The sequence below is a fragment of the Camelus bactrianus genome, chromosome 23 (assembly GCF_048773025.1).
Source record: "Camelus bactrianus isolate YW-2024 breed Bactrian camel chromosome 23, ASM4877302v1, whole genome shotgun sequence".
NCBI lineage: Eukaryota > Metazoa > Chordata > Mammalia > Artiodactyla > Camelidae > Camelus > Camelus bactrianus.
The window spans coordinates 24,677,519-24,682,968 of NC_133561.1; the positions used below are offsets into that span (position 1 = coordinate 24,677,519).

Genomic DNA, 5,450 nt, shown 5'->3' on the forward strand with positions numbered 1-5,450 from the left:
TGGGTCTTATTAGGATTGCGTAGCAGGCGCAGCAAATAGTCAATAAACACTCAATGGAAGAATCTCTTTAAAAGCCCGAATGAAGTGCCTGCCTGCCTGCCTGCCTGCCAGCTGGGCTGTGCTGGTTTCTGCTCAGAACAACTTTGCTCACCTGGCCCTCCTTCTCAGCAGCAGGGTCCCTGCTTTGGCCACCTCTTGGGGTTTCCTTGAAGTCCCATGACTGCTCTGAGATGGGAAGTGAGGGAGAGGCAAAGAGAGAGACTGAGGCCCTCGGAAAAGTGGGGGGGGGGGCAGCTGCCCTGCTGAAGGAGCTACGGGGGAGATGTTTGGGCCATCGGCTTCTGCCTGGGGGCTGAACGCTGGCGGAACAGATAGTCAGGAGAACAAAAGCATTTATTTAAGACACAACTGGACAGTGGAGTGTTTGCATCATACATACACCTGAGGGCATGTTACGTTAATGAGGATGTTAAAAACAGAAAGCTTGAAAAACAGTGAGGCCTCTGCCTGACAAAAGTTTTGGTGGCAAATGCATTTTTATCCACCAACCTACTACATTTGTGGAGGTGGTTGGGAGTGGGTTTGAATGGAGACAGCGTGAGGACCACAGTGTTTCTAACAGGAAAGCATCTTGTGTTGAAACAGCCTTTTTGTTGGTTGGTTGATTTTCATTGCTCTGTAACTTTTGGCTGCCAGGGAGGCAGGTGACAGAGCTGATCCCGGGGCCCTAGCAGGTACCCTGCCCTCTCCTAGAGGGAGCAGGGTGATGAGGGCCTGCTCTGAGGATACATTGCCCCAGGATCCTGGCATTTGGGGAATTTGTTTAGCTTCCTGGGGGGAGATGCCACTACCCTTATTTTGGGGGCAAATTATGAACATTTTGACAGGCTCAAGACCCCCTCTGCCCTTAACCCAGTATAATCTTTCAAAAATTCAAATAAGATTAGGTTAATTTCTTGCTTTAAAATGTGCACAGTTTCCCCTGGCCTACTAAAAGAAATCCCAAAGCTTTATCATTTCCAGCTCTACCTTCGCTCTCTGACCCCAGACCACCATCTCCAGACACCTCAGACTCAAGTCAGAGCAGCCTTGATATCACTCCTTAAACACAAGTGCTTTTCCATTCTCTGTGTCCTTGCTCCCTCTTCCTTTGCCCTTTGCCTGTGTGAAGAGCTCCTACTTATCCTTCAGAGCCCAGCTCAAAAGCTTCTTGCTATTTATGGCTTTTCCTGGACTGCCCTGGTGCTCTCTCCTCCTTCCACCTCCTCCATCCTATCCCCACTCAAGAAGAATTAATCACTCCCATAGCTATGATCCCCCTCCTCTAGCAATTATCACTCATGCTATAGGTATTTTTTTGTTGTTTCTCCCATAAAATGGTGTATTATACAAGAGTTGGAATACTGGCTCCCATGTTATTTCATAAATATTTGTTGAAGTGAATATGCCCTTTGATAAGCACTAAGTGGTATTTCAAAATCTTAGAACTAAAAGAACATCAAAGAGCTTATATTCAAAAGTTGGAATAAAGAATATATATATATGTGTGTGTATAATGTATATATTTTATATATATATAAAAAACTGAATCACTCTGCTGTACAACAGAAATGAACACAACATTATAAATCAACTATATTTTAATTTTTAAAAAAGTGGGTTTGTTTCCTTGAGGTCTATCAAATATAATATATAAATTAAGAGCTTAGAGTTCTATAAATTTTAGAACATTCTTCCAAGAGGTAGATATTTCTTTTTTCTCTTCTAGACCATAAGATGCAGTGATACATCTGACAATCACAAAAGTATCTTTTTTGTTTCTTCTGATCTTGGAAAAGCTTAGCGTGCAAGTAGACTGATTTCTTAGTTTAGGTTGTCTCTCTAGTAAAACTCCCTATCTCCAACAAGAATGGCACTTAAATATAGACCTCTGAAAAGTGTTTGCTCAGATTCAGTGTAAGCCTACACAGAGTGCATTGAAGGAATGCTAAAAATATGGTTTTCTGTGCTACGATAAAGATGGGAACAGCAGCATGACTCCACTTCATATCTATGGCAGTCCCTGTCATACCTCCTCCAACATCACAGTGTTGTCTAGACAAGCATATCTTAGGGCTACTGCTCACGAGAGTCATCTAGAACAGGAGGTAGAAAACTGCAGCCCACAGGCTAAATCCAGCATGCTGTTCGTTTTTGTGATAGTAAAGTTCTATTGGAAGATAGATAGATAGATAGATAGATAGATAGATAGATAGATAGATAGATAGATAGATAAAATAGTATAATATAATATAAATAAATAAATAATAAAATTCTGTAGGAATATCTCATATTATCTATGGCTGCTTTCATGCTGCCATGGCAGGGGTGAATAGTTGCAATAAAAACCGTGTGACGCCCCCCTCACCCTCCGGGATGAAAATATTTACTGTTTGGTTCTTCGCAGACAATGTTTGCCGACCTTTGATCTGGAAGTTTCGGTTTTGTTTTGTTTTTTAAATAATACAGATGCCTGAGTCCTGCCTTCCATAATTGAATTGATAATTGAAGTAATTGAAAGAATAAATCCCTGGCCGTTTGTATTTTTAGGCTCCACTTGTGATTCTGTTTACAGACTCAATTTTTATTTTTCAGGAAGTTATCCGTAAATCATGCCCAGCAAATTCTCAGCACAAGGAATGACCCTCTAAGGCAAGCACCGTATTTTACTTATCTTTGCATCCACAGCACCTAACACCGCTCCCAACATAATTAGATGCTGATATACTTTTGTGAAGTGAATGAGTGGATGGAACCCATGAAAAATCACAGTAAATTGCGAGTAACTTCTCAGGCCCTGGACATGTGCCCTATTACTTTCCGGTGAGATTTCTTTCTTTCTTTCAATTTCAACCTCACCTAGAAAAGCAAGTGCTACTGATAACTTTGTGGATCTGAAATTTAAAAAAAATTTTTCCAAAGGTGTCAGATGATGCGTGCCTTGGTCTGCATAAACATGGTCATCTTCTCACTGCTTGGGACATGCAGGGAAAAAAAAATTCAACTCATCATGAGAAATGGTGCAGATGGTGTATTTGGCATCACCAGCCTGCGTAGATCAGGGATGCATTTATTTACATGGCTTTGTTTGCATTGTGACCATTTATCTGGGCCCTTGCGCACATTTAACCTTTTGAAGGGTCGGGAGGGAGGGAGCCATTTTGCCCTTGGGATTAGATGGAGCAAGCTCCCAGCAGGGATAATGTTTGCGTTTCTTCCTACCTGCAAAACACTCGTTTCTTACAGCATTGGAAAACATTTGGTTATGTTATCTTGTGGGTCCAGGAGGAGTGTGGAGCATGCCAAACTTAAGAGCCATTGCCAAATGCCATGGTTCGCATTATGGAGACAGTGTGCCAGTGTTACTGGCGCTACTAGTTGTAGATCTGAGCTCTCGCCTCAGAGGCAAAGGATCCCTGTTAATCGTTTCCAACTGGGATCATGCCCTTTGCCTTTAGTTGTGAGATATCTTTGTGTCTGTGCACAAACCATGGGTTGCAGGCACAGCTGATTGACCACTGCGACTGACCTCTTCCAGGCTGGGACAGTGAGCCCCTAACGTGGCACCAAAATGGTCTCAGACCCCCTGGGTGACTTGGAGATGCTGAGAAACAGAATGGCGCCTTAGAAGGAGCCTACAAGAGCTTGGTGCTGGACCTGTAAAATGGAGATACGTTACTTACTTTCCCTGAGCTTTGGTTTCCTCATCTTTTGACAGGAGTAATCAGAGTTGTTATGACAGATGAGCTCATCCATACAAAGCATTTGGTGCAATTACTGACAAGTGACAAGTAAGTGCTCAATAGAAGTGTTTATTATTGCTATTATCATATCACTGTTACTGACATACACCTCTTGGTTCACGCACATGGTGGCTGTGAAGATGAAGTAACTGCCGTTGAAGTGCTCTGTGACTCTGCAGAACTCGGCAGATGTGAGGAATGCTGTTTCAGAGGGAAGGAAGGTTGACTACTTATAGTGCCTCTCTGTCCGTCAAAGCATATTTCAACGTGACTCTCTGGCCAAGAATCCCTAACTTTTTGAGATAAGATGCTAATGAGTCAGACAGAGGAAGACAAATACTGTATAATATCACTTATATGTGGAATCTAAAAAGTACAACAAACTAGTGAATAAAACAAAAAAGAAGCAGACTCACAGATAAAGAGAACAAACTAGTTACCAGTGTGGAGAGGGAAGCGGGGAGGGACTAGATAGGAGTAGGGGAAAAAGGGTTGCTATGGGATTATATGATCATGTGTGTGAAACTTTAGAAAATTGTAAAGCACTCTAGAATTTAAAGAGTCTCATTCAATAAAAAAAAACTTTAAAACACAAGGTAATAACATAAAGCAACTGGCTTGTAATCATAAAAAAATAGAAAAATAAGAAGATGGGGAATTTAATTTAAAAGCAAAAAAAAAAAAAAAAAAAAAAAAGAAGCTACCATTTATTTTTCCAAACTCTTGCAAGACCAGTGGCCTATCCTTCGGTGAGCAGTTGTTGGGATGGGGTGTACGTATGCAGTGAGGGGGTGGCCGATGTGCTGGTGGGACTGTTTCTGAGCAGAACCGAGGCTGGGCCCGGACGCTGCCTGGACTGCACTTCCTGCTGCATATGGAGGCGGTCACGAGGGCAGGCGAGAGGGGTTCCACTGGAGGAGGAGTGTGAGAGGGCCATGAGCATGTGAGCCATCTACCTGGAGGGGCATCAGGACAGAGAAACAGTTCCCTGGTTTGCCTGGAAATGTGCTACCTCAGTTTGCCTGGGAATCTAATGGTTTCATTCAACAGGCATTTATTGCTTTTCTACTGGACCTAGACCAGTGCAAAAGGGACTACGCTTTGAGGAGCCTGGGTGAAGCTGTCTTCCTCCTGGTTGTAACCTGAAAAGACGGAAGGAATCAAGGCTGTCCTCAGAAATAAGGGGAAGGTGTGGGTATATTAAAAACCCATTACTCTTTATAAGCACATCTCAGTGTTGCTTCAGGAGAAAGATTACTGCACGTGGTCTCTATCAGGTCTGCATGAGGAGTCTTAAATGCAACTGGAAGAAATCCCAGATGCTCAAGGTGACAGCCACTAGTCACGACAATGGTGTCTCAGTCTCTGGCGTCACAAGCCTCACCACTGGGATACCCTGTGGGAGCCCTGCAAGACCTTGTTCTTACCACTCTGAAATATCCACCTGGTCAGTCAATACAGTAAGAAGCCAAGTCAGTCAACAATAGCTGGCTTGTTCCCACACACCTCACCTAAAGTTCTAGGCACATAAAAGGTATTCAACAAAAACTGAAGACTAACATAATAATAATATGTAATATTTGTTAAGCACTTACTAGATGCCGGTCCATTTTGTAAGTGCTTCATATGTGTTGCTGAATATCATCCTCACAATAGCCTAGTGAAAGA

The 5,450-nt window shown here is 42.7% G+C and overlaps 1 long non-coding RNA gene across 1 annotated transcript; it reads left to right on the forward strand.

Annotated features, from left to right (window-relative positions):
* Window positions 1-380: 380 nt before the first annotated feature.
* Window positions 381-4,482, forward strand: LOC141574842 (uncharacterized). Its single transcript, XR_012501984.1, has 2 exons — window positions 381-2,862; window positions 3,758-4,482. It is a non-coding gene; the product is annotated as an uncharacterized LOC141574842 (long non-coding RNA).
* Window positions 4,483-5,450: the final 968 nt, after the last annotated feature.